Source organism: Haemaphysalis longicornis, unplaced genomic scaffold (assembly GCF_048455015.1).
Source record: "Haemaphysalis longicornis isolate Haplotype H1 unplaced genomic scaffold, Haemaphysalis longicornis Haplotype H1 scaffold_13, whole genome shotgun sequence".
Classification (NCBI taxonomy): domain Eukaryota; kingdom Metazoa; phylum Arthropoda; class Arachnida; order Ixodida; family Ixodidae; genus Haemaphysalis; species Haemaphysalis longicornis.
The window spans coordinates 85,010,501-85,027,535 of NW_027526233.1; positions in this window are offsets into that span (position 1 = coordinate 85,010,501).

Genomic DNA, 17,035 nt, shown 5'->3' on the forward strand with positions numbered 1-17,035 from the left:
AAGCTTGCCGCGCACAAATGCACAACTGAACTTGACATTACTATGCTTTGCATTTCACAACCAGGCACCAGGCAGTGAGGAATGCTACTAGAGTACATTTCACATCAGGCATGTTTCGCAATCCACCATGTGCTATCACAGAGGTTAAAAAGTGTCTGTGCCGCCTATATGCTCGCGGATTACACCACATATCTGTATCCAGGATGGCATTATACATTTTACCTGACTGATTACAACAAGGAGATTTACAGTGCAATAGATTAGGCACATCCCAGGAGCACAGGAGCAAGCTGTGCTTCACCTGAAAACAAAGAGTCCGGAAAAATACCACCCCACTACACTGTCGGCGTATACTGCAATTGCAGCAGGTGCATCTATTTACCACGATGCGAGTGCACAATTCCCCAGAAAAAAAGAAATACCAGACTAAAGTTTTCCTTGTTGAGTGGTTACGCTGAGTACCGACAAACTTCTAAGGCGCAGCAAGAGAGCCATCATTTGAAGCGCAACAAAAAACACAGACAAAGAAACAGACTGCAACACAGATCGAAGGCAGACCAGTTGGTAAATAACTGAGTTATAAAATACCGCTAGAAACAGGACTACAGAAAGGGCACACAGACAGGGCGCTGTCTAACAACTGAGTTTATTGTCACTGAAAGAGCAATAAATACGGAAAGTAAGTGAAACGTGAAGAAAGAAATAACAACTAAAAAATACAAAAAAACAATAAGTTTCAAAAAGTAGAGTAATCTTCATTACTAACCCAATCGTAGCAACTAGCACGCCTTATCAACATTATAACCAAGGAAGTGAATTTCTTTCTCCGTAAGAGCAACAGAAGGAGCGATGACGCAATCATGTTTCCGGGTATGCATTTCCCAGGCTCCTTCATCTCACGTCGCAACCGGTCGCGGTATCGCACCAGCACGTGGCTTTTCTCAAACAGAGGCGAACAGCCTGGGCATTTGACAACGTGAGTAGCGAGTGTGCTACCTGTGGCGTTTCTTAGGTCGCACGCGTGCTCCCGAAGACGATCGTTGAGGCATCGCCCCGTTCGCTCCACGTACGACCGCTTACAAGACAGTGGTATCTCTTAGATAACCTCCCCCTGGCATTGGACGTAGGGTTTCGCATGTTTCTTGGCGCATTTCTCGTCGCTGGTCTCTCACTGTTTACCTTGCAGCAAAAGCTACTTAATTTGTCAGGAGGAGAAAACACGAGATGAACACCCGACGGCCCTACTATTTCCTTAAGCCTGTGGCTCACCCCGTGGATGTAAGGGATCACGGCTACCTTCTTTCTCTCTCTGGATGGAGGTTCCTGTCCCTGGGGTGGTTTTCTGAGTCCTTTCAAGATTTTTTAGCCCACGCCGCAAATCAGCGAATCAGGAAAGCCAGCCCTCCGCAGATGGCTTGTTTGGGCGTCAAGGCTGTTCTGGATTGGATGATGACAGTACCTTGACAGCGAGTTTTCTAATGCTGAATTATCAACTCTCGTTTTACAAGCTTCGAGTGCGCCGACGTGAATGGCATGAAACCCTTTTGACTTCGCGGTACATACATCTAACACAGGTGATTCGGATTCAGGAACAACGTCATATCTAAAAACTGTAGTTCCTCATCAGTGGGCACCTCTCTTGTTAGCACGAAGTCCCTAAGGTTCTCGGCTAACAATCTCATGAAGCCATCAACACCGCTCAGTGACAATAAACTCAGTTGGTAGTCAGCGCCCTGTCAGTGTGCCCTTTCTGTAGTCCTGTTTCTTGCGCTGCTTTATAACTCAACAAAGAAACAGAGTAGACGAGACAGGCGCTGGAAACTATTCACCAACAAGCCCAGCAAGAAGTTCTTCTCAGCCAAGAGAGGCATCCTTGCTGTGGACATTACGAGCGCATTTGACACCCTAGGTCCCAACAGGGTTATCTTCATCTAGGTCACTCCAACAACACGCGGCACGTACGGTGACAAACGACATTTAGCATGACCTCTTACACTGATAGTCTTCATAATATAAAAGGGGTTTCATGAATGTACTGTTTTTACAATATTAGAGCTAGCAGAAACAATGATTTGCGGATGGAGTTTGGAGACTCGACGCTGTTTTGAGTGGTTTTGATTAGGCGAGGCACGTCAGACATCAGAACAGTTTGTTCCTTGTGTCAACGACAGGCTTTTCAGTTGTCACGGCTTATTGAGTGCCGAGACTTGCGTTAGATTTTCGGTGCTAATGGCAAGGTTTAATAGATGGAATACAGTTGCGGTACCCATCATGCGTATCAATAAGGCAGCAAGAAGCATTACAGGCAGTCATTATATGTGTTTTCAATTACAAGCCTCAGCGAAAGTTGGTTGCACCTAATTAAATCACAATTGTCGTGCGTTTAAGCGACTGCATTCTGTATGAAATAGCCCTTAAATTAGTTGCAGAGGCTAAACAAAATATTACCCGCTAAGACAAGCCGATTTATCCGCTTTCTTTTGAGCGAGCTGTCGCGATCGTCGCGGCGTGAGACAGTATCGCCATGGTCGGGTGGTCTAACTTGCCGACAACCATTACCGTTCTTTCTTCTTGCGTGCGGTCGACAAAGGAAAGTTCACGAGTAGCATAAAGACAGAACGCTGCTGGTAACTGCAAAAGGTTGCTTAAGCGGGAGCGTGCAAGCGAACGCAAGAATTGCGCAGCCGACTCAGCTCACACTGCTGGCCTAGCACCACTTGAAAACGAGTGAAACTTTTGTTTTGTATTTGCGCAATATAAATGATTCTTGCGTACCTTTTTACCCCGCACGATTTACGAACGGCTGGGTACACGCATACTAGCGAGTAGGAGATGCAATATCGTCAAATAAACAAATTAAGCGCTATTAAAGGACGCAAAACAACCACCGTATCGCGTGCCCGCTGCCTGCAAAGATGTGTACTTGTATATTTGCATAACATAACAGCCCCATACACCCCTCGCTGCCCCGAATGTTTACATACGATCATCACTGACTGTTGGTTATCTTCTAGTGTAGAGGTCGATAATAATTTGAACGCTGACACGCCAGTTTTGTCCTTAAATGGAGTTATGCAGCGAGACGAGAACAGAGAATTGGTCGCTTCCAGTTGAATTTTTCCCTATCTTCACACTTCACCAGATTATTGTCAAATATTATCTGCAATTCGCTATTTTCTTTTTGCGTTCAAAGCCCCCCTCCCGCTCCCACCCGATTTGCCATCCAGCCCTCCGCTGCATCGGCTGCATGCAAATCGGCCCTGCAATTCAAAACGTTGCTGACCCTCATTCTGGCCTATTAAGTGCGAACTACGAATATATAATGCAAGAGCGTAATTAAGTAAATTGAGAGCGAATGAGGAAAGCGAGCGGCTTCTGAGTTCGCCCACCCACTTTGTTTTACCGCGACTAATTTCGGAATCGTAAAAAAGATTTCACGCTTCTGACGCTCGCTGCATTTTGTCACTGAGACACGCAACAAAACAGCAAGCTAATGCTGCCCCATGTATTCGTAACAGCAACGCAAACTAACACTGTTTAATGGTAGTGCACGCATAGTGCGCACGTACCCAAAAGGGCGGCGCATCCCAGCAGGCGAGCCAGCGGTCCGCCTGACTCGCTGGCTTTTTAAAGCGCGATCATCGCCGATTGCGTTCCTCTTATTTTTTGATCGGCTGTTGTTGAAAAGCCCTTGTCACCTAGGGTATTAGTTCAAACTAGAAGGCTAGAAGTTTCACTTCAAATGGTCAGTGAACCTGCGAGTGGGAGAGCGCCGTCACAGTACCGGCACTTTCGTTCGCGCTGTAAACGTGTTTAGCGCTGCAAAGCTTTTTCCCCTAATGCCAAGTTGATCGCCGTAAGAGACTGCACTCTTCGGGGATGGGCTGGTGACCATGTCTCAAAACAATCGGGAACATCGAGCTCATTTTGCTTCTGTCAACACGCGATCCTATGGGACCCGCGCCTCTTTGTACTACCTGGGAATACTGCCGGGAAGCCGGTTCAGCAGCGGCCCCTGGGCAGCGCAGGAGGCCTATTTCCGTATGTACAGGTCCCCGCAGAACTAAACGAAGCACGGGAGCGGGGGCCGAACTAGACTTCCTGTATATCGCTTAGCGCAAGAGTTGCGCGTCTGATTGCCACATGCCGCGGGTTCCAGTTCGACAGAAAGCCCGCTTTCAGTGCTGCGCGCAGTCAGTTCTTCTCAACTGTGCATCGGCGGTTGTGGAAGCGGCGGCAGCGGCGGCCGCTCATCTGATAAGCGGTCCAATATCCTGCGCCAGTTTTAAATGCAGAGCATTTCTTAGCCTCGCCTCTTCCTGCGTTGGACGGCGTCCACAGCTCCGCGTCCGCAGCAGGTGCGCCTCTTCTCCTTCCCTCCTCTCTCTCAACAGCAGCTGGCGCGCGCATGCGTCGTAGTCAGCCCGTTCGCTCCGTCGTGGTCTCGGCGTAACAGGTGCGTGATAGCAGCGCGGTGGGGCGTGGAAGGGCGCGCGCTGCTTGCGCATGCGCGCTCTTCCCCCCGTACTGCTCTCCCTCTACTGCGCGCGCTGCAAATATAAAGCGGCTAGCGGTCGCTCGTGCTTCAGTCACTGCGTTGCTCCTTCCTTCCTTGGTTGACGCTCGCTCCCACGTTTACTCGTGTCTGATACTCCAGCATCACGGAAGAAGCGATGAAAGCAACACTGCCTTCAACCAGTACTGAGGCACGAGCCAACATCAGCGTCCCAGCACTCGTTGAAGACCCCGTTACCTTCTCCACATCGGAACCGTCGTCGTCGTCAAATGCGGAAGACAAGGCTGTGACACGGCGCGTGTACGCATTCAGCCCTATATACATTCTCGTCTGGCTCTCCTCTCTCTACCCCAAAACAACACCAACGCAACTACGACCCAACTACCCACCCTAACGCGACTTTACTCTCCTCTCTCTACCCCAAACCAACACCAACGCAACTACGACCCAACTACCCACCCTAACGCGACTTTACGCGGCGTTAACGACCCCCAATGCTCTGCATTTACTCGTGTTCCCCTCGCGGGACGGCGCGGGAATTTTTAAGAGCGAATGCTCTTTATAAGCGACCCCAAACCATCCACCGCCGGCGTCGGCGGCGGCGTCCGCAGTGCTCTTTAAAGAAAGAACAGCATCCGGCGCCAGGTTTCGATCCGAGGACTTTGCGGGCCGCAGCGCGACGCGCTACCGACCAAGCCACAGACGCGACGGTGATATCAGTGTTAGACGCGCCTTATATCTTTAACGCATTCAAACTACGTCGTCAGCGGCGTGCGTTGGCGACTAAGCGGCGTTATAGCGGCTTGATAACTGCGTGGTGTACACGTGATACTACAAACCCGATGGAAGAGATGGAAGAGAAGGCGGCGAGGGGGTGGGCTGCGGGGGCCGAGCGCAAGCGCCGCAAGCGGGCCGACAACCGTGCATTCGCACTTTCACATTCTCCCCCTCGGGGAAATGCGGGGGAATTTTTTTTGCCCGACCGCTCCTCGCTACTCCTCCTAGCCGCTGCCGCTGGCGCGGCGGCCCGGCGGCAGCTTTTTCACGCGAGAAGGGTGGCTTTCCCGCATGACCTGGAACTCAAGAAGGCGGATGGACGCGCAACTCTGCTCCCCTAGGGGAGCTATATACAGGAACTCTAGGCCGAACTGCATCGCGGCGCCGCGTATGGGCGCCGACGGGAACCTAGGAGCGCCGGTCTGAGAGTGTTTTCGCCCTGCCCCCGCCACCCTATCTGATATGTTTAATCGCCGCTCTGCTGGCGTGTCATGCTGGGCGTGACTGTCTTCCAGAGGCAGCGCTGGGCTATAAGGGGCGCTGGTTGCATTGCGCTCGCAGGCATCAGCGGCGACCGAATCCGTCGCTGTTGAGCTGGACGAAGCTACGCGCGCTCGGAAACTTGCGTTGTTGCGCGCTATAAAGGGTGTCATAAAATTGTAAACTGCTGCGAAAAGAGAGAGAGAGAGAGAGAGAGAGAGAGAGAGAGAGAGAGAGAGAGAGAGAGAGAGAGAGAGAGAGAGAGAGGGAGAGAGAGACATAGAGAGAGAGAAGGAGTTTAATGATGCTGACGACGTCTGTCCACCAGACAGCCTAACATTCTATGTCAGGTGAAAAAGAATGAAACACGAAAGAGGCAGAAAAGGACACCGGCATGATGTCTGGGGACAGAGTTCAGTTGTTCGTGGAACAAATAAAAGAAGTGGTAAAACACGCTTCAGAAGTGTTCGATAGCACTGGAGAAAGGTTCGCTTCCAGTTTGAGCAGAGTTCACACACCGCGAGAGCGACCACACGCGTCCATGAGTTTAGTAGGTGGGGGCTACAAACCCGCAGTAGGACGCTGCGGTTTCCCACAGCATGTCATTGCGGTGTAATTTATTGTAAGTCGACAACAAAATTACCTTGGGTAATACAGAAAGCATATTCAAAGAAATTCTTGTTATTCTGAAAAAAACACATTTCGCTTCCAACATTGTTCCTTTTTAATTTTGAGTTTCTCTCGAGTTACTGCTACCACTTTGTTCCGGTCTGCTCTGAAGAAAGGAAAATACAAAATGCCCATGCGGTGGAAATTGTATGTGTTGATAAACGCCTTAAAGAATAGATACAATCGTTGTTTTCTATTACAGCGGCCCTCATAGGTCGAACATTTTGTTGTCGCATTATACCCGACGTTATTTTTTAACGAGCGCGTTCTATTAGATAAGAAAATGTTGGAGCTTTAAATAAACGCTGTGTCTAAAGGTACGTCGGACGCACCCGCAGCATTTCTTAAAGATTCGTCGGACGTACCCGCAAAATTTCTTAAAGATACGTCGGACGTACCCTAAAGATTTCTTAACGATACGTCGGACGTACCCGCAAGATTTTTAAAGATACTTCGGACGTATCCGTGAAACTTTTTTAAGTACGCCGGTGTATTCGGTTTCACTCGGCCCAAACATGCAGCGTACGTTCAGCGTTTTCTCGAGTCGACATCGCGTGCATGGCGACGCGAGCTGAAACTCGAGCGACGCCGATGTCTACGCTCGCCAGATATCGGCGTCGACGCACCGCGAGAGAGCATCGGAAGCGAACGGCAGCGTCCGTCTTCGCGTGGTTTGGGGTCGTTCCTTTCAGCAGAAAACAATAAATTTTTTTTAACTTACAGTAATCGGTTGCCTTGAGACAAATTGCAAGCTATTTCTGTTAGCAAGCGCTCATCCATTTGTGGCTTGTTTTTTCATCGGGGAGGTCGGGGATCTGCGATAGCTTTGTGTGAGTTAAATGAGGGAGCTCTGGTTACATCGCATCCAGTATTAGCATAATGTGGCTTGTCAGCCAGATCGGTGCGTGACGAGCAAGCGTTATCAACGCCAGAATTTTGGCACATTCCATTCCAATCGTAGCTCCCTGGGATTGCGCAGGGGAGACCGGAATGTGCATAGCTTTTTTTGACTCAAATAAAGGGGCTGTGGTTACATCGCTTGTAGCACTAGTATTATTGTCCTCGGCTCCAAGATCGGTGCGCAAGAAGCAAGCGTTACCACTGCTCAAATCTCTCAAATACGACCAAAAGAAAGCACACCCGACACTATTCATGGGCCGCCTCCGTTGGTACACCGAATTCTTCGAACCTCCTCGTTTCCTTGCGTGGTCGAGCGGTTGAGAGCTGGGCTTCTGTTTTGAAAGTCCATGGTTCGAATCCTAGGAAATAGTTTTTTTTTTGGCGAGCGTTTGATCAGTTCTTTTACAGGGTACAGACAGGGTGCCAGAGTACCCTGCCTTTCAACCTACAAATGACGTTCGGCGGTAACCTCAGTATAAAGGCGGCGCTGCAATTTGTTTTGCTTACAACTTGAATTCATGACCGTGCAGTCGGTACGCAACATGAAGGTTAAATCAAGTAGCAACTAAAGCAGTTGTGCGAGGTGCGTCTTCATTTATCATTCTATCTTATTTTGTTCTGATTTGACCGTGATGGCTGGAGATACATTTCGCAGCATTTCAATATTTGTCCGCCAACATACTTAGCAATAAATAAAGACGCCAAGTGATTTTTTTTTTTGCTAAAGCTAAAGTCTTGATAATTGCAGTTCAAGAAGCGACAATAACGGCTCATAAACGACTTCAACAGGATGGCATACGTGTCAAGCAACGCCCGCCGACGCAGCGACTGGCGCGCGACTTCGCCGGTCTCCTGCATGCAGGCCCGCGTGTTGACGCCGAACGACGCCGACGCTCACGCGACGCGTGATTTCGCGTCCATGTGGTTAGGGCTTTAAACAGAAACATATGAGGGGAAAGAACGAAAGATACTCGCGTCACACATGATTTTGTTTCCCTCTTGCGGGAACCCGTAGTGGTCCGCATTCGATCTCTGACCTCAGCGAAGGCTCTAACCGCCCCTTCAAATAAGGTCCAACTAGAGAACACGAGGAGAAAAAATACATTCTGCGTCAGTTTAGGCATCGTTAGATTCTTGGCTTATATACAGCAAACGCGTGATGGTTTTGCCGTCGATGGTTCGAGATAACCACGCTAGTTTCGAGCAACGCCGATTTCGAGCCACTCTGGGCTCTGTACGTCCGATGTATCTTTAAGAAATCTTGCGGGTACGTCCAACGTATCTTTAAGAAATTTTGCGGGTACGTCCGACGTATATTTAAGAAACATTGCGGGTACGTCCGACGTATCTTTAAGAAATATTGCGGGTACGTCCGACGTACCTTTAAACACAGCGTTAAATAAGACCCCGCATTGAATTAAAAGATGGCTTCACCGCATGACCTCAACGCTCGCAGAAAAGCGCCGCCAGGGCTCCAAACTGACCGTGACACCCTCGTCATAAGTCATTTCGGGACAACATCTTATGAGGGCTACGCAGGTCAATGGGGGCGAAAGGGTTAATGCGACAACAAAGTATGCGGCCTATGAGGCCCGCTGTAATAGAAGACAACCGTTGTATCTGTTCTTTTCGGCGTTCACTAATACAAAATTATCGCCGGATAGCCATTTTATTTTTATTTCCCTTTCTTCAGAACAGACCTGTACTGAGTGGCAGAAATAACTTGGGAGAAACCTACAATTAAGAAAAAAATGTTGGAAGTGAGAATATTTTTCCGAACAACAAACATTTCTGTAAATGTGCTTTCTTTATTGTCCAGCGCATTTTCGTTGCCGGCTTACAATGAATTATATCGCAAAGATGTGCTATGCCAAACCGCAGAAGTTTATAATTTTATGGCACCCCTTACAGCGCGCAACAACGCCAATTTCTGAGCGCGCGTAGCTCCGTCCAGATCAACAGCGACGGATTCGGTCGCCGCTGATGCCTGCGAGTGCAATCCAACCAGCGCCCCTGTATAGCCCAGCGCTGCCTCTGGAAGACTGTCACACCCAGCATGACACGCCAGCAGAGCGGCGATTAAACATATCAGAAAGGGCGGCGGTGGCAGGGCGAAAACACTTTCAGCTTGCGCTCCTTGGTTCCCGTCAGCGCCCATACGCGGCGCCCCGATGCAGTTCGGCCTAGAGTTCCTGTATATAGCTCCCGCAGGGAGCTAAGAGTTGCGCGACCCTTTTCCACGCGCCGCCGTGATTGCGACACTCCGGTTATCCATGCCGCGCAGAGAAGCCCCCACTACGGCTGCGCCGCAGCCACCGACGCGGGCGGTACCGCGCCCCGCCCAGGAATCCAGCGTAGCCGCCGTAAGGCGCCGCCGACCGAAGTGCCCCCACCGCGCGTCGGCCGCCGTCGGAAGCGTGGCGGCGAGGCTCCTTCACTCGCGACGGGCGGCTTTCCCGCAGCAATCCGGATAACAAAGATGGCGGCTGGTCGCGCAACTCTTAGCTCCCTGCGGGAGCTATATACAGGAACTCTAGTTTGGCCTAGAGTTCCTGTATATAGCTCCCGCAGGGAGCTAAGAGTTGCGCGACCCTTTTCCACACGCCGCCGTGATTGCGACACTCCGGTTATCCATGCCGCGCAGAGAAGCCCCCACTACGGCTGCGCCGCAGCCGCCGACGCGGGCGGCACCGCGCCCCGCCCAGGAACAGCAGCAGCAGAAGCGTGAGCGACATCGCAGGAATCCAGCGTTGGCGCCGTAAGGCGCCGCCGACCGAAGCGCCCCCACCGCGCGTCGGCCGCCGTCGGAAGCGTGGCGGCGAGGCTCCTTCACTCGCGACAGCGGCTTTCCCGCAGCAATACGGATAACAAAGATGGCGGTCGGGCGCGCAACTCTTAGCTCCCTGCGGGAGCTATATACAGGAACTCTAGTTCGGCCTAAGGTCCCTGAAATTTCTAAGGTAGCGCCATCTTTACATCTCGCCGCCTTTCGACCTCGCCCGCGCTTCTTTCCTACTTCGTTTTTTGCCATTTTCTTTTTCGCCGGCAAACGCCGCGCACCATTGGCCAAGGGATAAGTCACGTGGTTTTTTTTTTTTTTTGCTCCGCCGCCGGGTCGCCTCGCCGGCTTGGACATTGCGCAACGCCGCCGCTGCGACTGCGACGCCATTGCTGGCTTCAGAGCCATCGCGCTTCAGTACTGGCTTTATCGTAGGCGCCAGCTAATAGCAAAGTAAGAATTAGCTGCTCGTTTCAAAAAAACGTCGCACCGGTGTCGTTTTATGTTGCTTCTCGGTGCCGATGTGTTGTGCCTTAGGCAGCGCGAATATCGTCAGGCAGGGCACAAGACTTCGTTATTCCGCCCGGGAAACGCGACGCAGAAAGGAGAAAAGTTTGGTTCCATAGATTTGAACAGGCATACTTCAGGCCGACGCTGTCATCACTCTTTAGCGAGGTAAGTTTCTGAATGTTTGTTCTTTCTCTGTTAAATTCTGCGCGAGCTTGAGCGGTCACCTACGAAGAAATGCGTATAGGCCTCCTGCGCTGGAGTTTTGGCGACATGCAGCGCCCCTAGCGGCTGACGCCTCTGGGTAGTACAAAAGCAGACGACCCTCGCCGCCCTCCATGTGTTTTCAATTACAAGCCAGAGTGAAAGTTGGTTGTGGCGCTTTGCGGCGTGATTAAATGACTGCACACTATGAAATAGCCCTTAAAGTAGCTGCAGAGGCTAAACAAAATAATATCCGCTAAAAGAAGCCGATTTGTCGGCTTTCTTTTGAGCAAGCTGTCGCGGTGGTCGCGGCGTGGGACAGTATCGATAGGTCGGGTAACGACAGTTAGTTTTTTTTTTCTTGCGTGCGGTCGACAAAGGAAAGTTCACGAGTAGCATAAACACGGAACGCTGCTCATCTTACATCCTGAGGTAACTGCAAAAGGTTGCTTCATCGGGAGCTTTAAGCGAACGCAAGAATTGCGCAGCCGACTCAGCTGACACTGCTGGCCTGGCACCGACCGCCTTTGAAACGAGTGGAAATTTTGTTCCGTATTTTCGCAAACTAAATGATTGTTGCGTAACGTTTTGCGCCGCACGATTTACGAACGGCAGGGTACATGTTTACTAGCGAGTAGGTGGGGCGATAGCGCCAATTAAATAAACAAATTAAACGCTAGTAAAGGACGCAAAACACGCACCAAATCACACGCACAGCATAACATAACACAGCCGCATACACGGCGCGGGGCCCCGAATATTTACATACGATCATCACTGACTGTGTTGGTTTTCTAGTGCAGGGGTCGTCGAATCTGAACGCCGACACGACAGTTTTGACTTCAAATGGAGTTAGACAGCGAGACAAGAACAGAGAATTGGCGTCCTCCAGTTGAATCCCCCCCCCCCCATGTTCACACTTCGCCAGAATATTGTCAAATATTATTAGAAATTTGCTGAATTTTTTCTCTTTGCATTTGCATTTAAAGCCCCCTCCTCCTCCTCCGCCCCCCCCCCCCCCCCCCCTCCATTTGCCGTCCAGCCCTCCGCCGTGTCGGCTGCATGGAACTCGGCCGTTGCTGACCCTCATTCTAGGCTATTAAGTGCGAACTGGGAATGTATGCTGCAAGAGCATAATTAAGTAAAGTGAGAGCAAACAAGGAAAGTGAGCGGCCTCTTAGTTCGCCCGACCACTTTGTTTTACGGCCACTAATTTCGGAATCGCAAAAAATATTTCGCGCTTCTGACGGTCGCGGCATTTTGTCACTGAGACACGCAACAAAACGGCAGGCTAACGCTGCACCATGTATTCGTAACGGCGACGCAAACGAGCACTGTTTAATGAAGTGCACGCATAGTGTGCAGGTACGCAAAAGAGCGGCGCACCGCAGCAGGCGAGTCTGCGATACGCCGGACTCGCTGGCTTTTTAAAGCGCGATCATCGCCGATTGCGTCACTCTTCTTTTTTGATCGCTTGTTTTTGAGAAGTCTTTGTCACCTAGAGTATTAGTTTAAACTAGAAATTTTACTTAAAATTTCACTTCGTACGACCATCGATCGGTGTACCTGCGAGTAGCAGACGCCGTCACTGTCCCGGCACTTTCGTCGGCGCTGTAAACGTGTTTAGCGCTGCAAAGCTTTTTCCCCTAATGCCAAGTTGATCGATGAAATAGATCGGACGCGTCGGGGATGAGCTGGTGACCACGTCGCAAAATAATCGGGAACGTCGAGCTCATTTTGCTTCTGTCAACACGGGATCCTATGGGACCCACGCATCTTTGTACTACCCGGAAGTACTGCCCGGAAGCCGCTTGCGCAGCGCCCCCTGGGCAGCGCAGGAGGCCTATTCCCTTCGCGACCGTCGTCCACGCTTTGTTCTGAGTAGGCATTGCGCGCAGCGCCGAGTTCGTCCCGTCGTAAGCTTTGCTTTGGATAAGAGGCCGTGTATTTGTCATGTGCGCGCTTAACTTCCAGCATCAATATCAGCGGCGTAGCATGTTCAATCAGTTGTCGTAAGGTTTCTGTGACGCGAGAATTGTTCACCTGAATTCATGCTTGTTTTGGGCGACGGCAGCTTGCGTCTGACCATGTATCATCGTGTGCGTTCCGAGTGCGTGTACGCTCTTTTTGGCGTGAAGTCATGTTTTGTGTGTTAGCGACCCGGGTGGTATTATAATCCCGTTGTTATGACATTGGAGTGATTTGCTGCGTAATATGGGCTTGGTCGGTGCGGCGCAAATTGAGGCTGTTGCGAGAAAAAAAAAATTGCGGCTGGTAAAACAATTTAAGGCCAGCTAATATAGTGACCGCGCTGTTGACGTACGTTTGATTCGCAATTTCTGTTATCGCTTTAATAAATTCGCGCACGTTTGAATGAGCACTTCATATGCATATTCGCACCGTAACGGCTGTACGCCCTTTCTTCCGTGTATGCACAGGGGAACATTAATTACAATTTGCGTTTGCATTACACGTGATGCCGTACATTTGCAGTGTGCGCGCTTACTTCATCTTAGTAGTCAATGGCGCAGCGTATCCAGTCATTGCGTTTTGAACCAAAACACACTGGGCGACTATATTATTTTCAACAGACGTATTTTTGTCCAGCAAAGCGCTTGCTAAACGGGTTTAGTGTAGCGAGTTGAGCGCACGCGGCACTGAGCAGATGCGCGAACACGAATTTGACAATGCTACGGTAGAACGGTCACTAACTCCCTTCTGCAATACATTATTGCCTATATTTGCGGAGTGTTTGTGGCGCATCTCAAACTCGTTGGCGACATTTTTTTCCCTTCTCAATAGGATTATTTCACGGATCAATTTGAGCAACGGATATTGGAGAGGCTTGGCGTTAAAAAACTAAACCCAAATGCCACTCCCAACATTTTTTTCTCACGGGAAGCCACGTCAGCAGCATAAGCCACCTGCACGACGTCATTGCGGACGTTTGTTCCAATAAAATATCTATTTGGTGGCACCAATTCATTTTTGTGATTTATTGTTTTCTCTTGATAATCATCGTGACATTGGTCCTCTTCTGAATTTCTTTCGGGTGTATCCCTGTGTTAGTGCAATGTACAAATATGCCAGAATATATCCCAGCACAAAACAATTCTGTCCAGGCGCCTCCATTAATAACGGCTGTAAACGACCGCGCCCGGTGAAAAAACGTATTGCATGATTAATTAACTGCAGTAACTAATTACATAATTTGTACCTAGAGGGACTCGATCTCTGGTTCGTATGAGAAATAAGAGGCCACAAATCTGTAATTTCAGTTTACCCGATCGATTGATCGCAGTATTCTCTGGCGCGTATTCCCAGAATTACAAGTCTGCGTTTTTCACTCGGTTCGCACATGAACGTACGGCCGCGAGTGCAGTTTAGTGTATCCGGCTGCGAAGTCGGGGAAGCAGGGGCTTTTCACGTACGTGCACACACGCACAACAGCATGTGTATCTTTTTAATCTACTCACAGGAGCCTATAACGACATGAAGGTGAAGGAAACATTTCTACAAAAACGGCAAAGCACTCTAAACTGCGCGGAATTAAGGTGGATGTAGGTCGTTAGTAAAAGTGGGCGCATAGTGAACGCCGCTGAGGATTCAATTATCGCAAGAAAGGCGAGTGCAAGGACGCCAGCGCGGCGCTCGAACTACGGCATTTGCGAATGAAGCGCTCTGTATACTGCCGCGAACCGTGCGCAAGACTTCTGTGCAGTGATTGCACGACCACAGTCACGCGAATGCAAGAACGGAACTACCGTAACAGAGCAGTTTGAAATGTCCACGGAGGTCGCGGGTTCGATTCCCGGCTGCGGCGGCCGCTTTTCTGATGGAGGCGAAAAGCAAAAACGCCCGTGTGTACGAGATTTCGGCGCACGTTAAAGATCCCCAGGTGGTCAAAATTAATCCGGAGCCCTCCACTACGGCGCGCCTCATCGCCTGCGTTGCGTCGGCGCGTTAAACCCTAGAATCAATCAAATTGAAATGTCCACGCTCGATCCTTTCGCATTCACGAGCTATCCTGAGGTGTTACAGAATGCCGCACACGTAAACAAAAACCGCGCTGTGCGTATGCGCCAGCGGCATCCGCCCCGCAAATATCTCCTTGTAGACAAAAGTATAAAACAAAACACTATCACTCAGTGCGTGTTGGTAAAACGGGGCTCTATAAATCCTATAAAAGCTGCAAAGAGCGATTTCGGCGCGAAAACAAGAGCAAACTGCAGCGAGCGCCCTGAAGCGTAGCGAGGGCGTCTGCTCTCAAGTGGCCAACAAATATGGCGGCACCGGCACGGAGTTAAAGGGACCGCGGCGCCGCGGGTGAGGGGAAAGAAAAAAGAGGAGGGCAGCGGAGAAGGAGGGAGCAGTTGGCGCTACCTTAGTAATTTTAGGGACCTTAGTTCGGCCAACGCTCCCGTACTCCGTTTACTTCTGTGCGGACCTGTACGTACAGATATGGACAAATCAAATACGAACCGGGTAACGCACGGACAAAGACACCGGTGCCGCCACCCGGCAGCGGCCCGTGGAAAAAACACAGGCATGCTCAGTGGAGATGTCGGGAGCGAGGGTGCGGGTCCCACGGCAATATTCTGCGCCCTCCTTTCCCACGTGCTTGCTTTGTCGCAATGCCGCAAGAACGATGAAAACAACTGTTAGCGATGCAGCGGGAGACAACTGAGGGCTCCCCCCCCCCCCCCCCCCCGTCTGTGCCAATGTCACATTGCCGTCATAGATTTGCATGTGTGGTGCAATATTTCGAGCAAATAACGACGGAAACCTGAACACCCCCCCCCCCCCCTCCTCCCCAGAACCATGTTCGGTGTGGCCAGCCTGTTCCTACAATCACTGAAGTGCTTGCAAAAAAAAACGAAAAAAAAACACCGGGTCGCCGACATTGCTGTGCAAGGGCAACTGACCTGTACAATAGTCAGAGCTGCCTAACTTCTTAATTTTTGATATTTTAAATTCCGCCAGTTTTAACGCCAACCCGCACAATGCCTGCAGTTCATATACATCGTTGGAGACGAATTCTCCTGGTTGTTTGATACAAGCACCGAATCCGCGAAGTGACTCAGCCATGACTGCGACAAAGGCGTGTTTTTGGCGGCCAGCTTATAGTTGCATTCCCGAGCCACTGCACCACGAAGGCGAAACAATTTAGTGCCATCAGGAATTAAGGGACATGCTTTTGTTTTTGCCTCCATTTCTGCGCGCTGGTTTTGTGCGTGAAATCATGATGAACTCAATAGTATGCCTTCAGAGAGCGTGCAGGCGTTTCCAACGCAAGCACTGGCCGCCGCTGCAAAGAAGTACGCGCCGCATTGCATTCAGAACGACACACACGCTAAGCTGCGGCGGCGTTAGAGCCTTTGGGTTCACTGCTAAAGGAAACCGGAGAGCGCGTGGGGTCTGCGCTCCGCGAAGCGCCGGCGCCGAAAAGTGGGGGGAATACGAGACAGCACATGCGCACTGACCACACAAGGCGGGAGAAGCCGCGACATGGTCACTATCGTCTGCTATGGTGCTTCGCCGAGCCGCTCAGCATCCTTCGAGTACGAATTTCCTCAGCTATCGGAAGTAGAGCGGCGCAGTGCAGCGCCGTAGCAGACGACCGAGCGGCTTCTCCCGCCTCGTGTGTTCAGTGGGCATGTGGCGGCTGTCTCGGATTCTCGCCACTTCTCAGCGCCGGCTCATCGCGTAGCGCCGAGGCCACGCGCTCACCGGTTCCCTTTAACAGTGTACCGCACTGTACATGCAGTGCTTTCAGCGCTCTTCCGGCATGGCGACAAGGCAAGCACTCGAGCGAGGAGAGGACGACGTTTCGCAGGGGGACACGTACCCTGACTCCTGGCATCTCGACTGCGCATGTCCGTGTGTTTTCCACGGCCGCTTTCAGGTGAGGACACCGGTAGCTTCGGCCGTGCGTTCCACGGTTTGTGACTACTGTACGTATTCATCAAAAACGGGAGTGGAGATAGAAAACAACATGCGAAACTTCATATTGCAAGGGCGTTTTAAATGCAGAGCATTTCAGTAACTAACGATGCCACCCGCGTTGACGTCCGTAGTCCGCACCCTCGTTCTCCCTACTATATAAAAAAGAAAATACTATCGGGCGCCAGGTTTCGATCCCTCGACCCTGCGGGCGGAACGCAATGTACATGGTGTCCTACCCACTGCTCCACAAAGCCGAC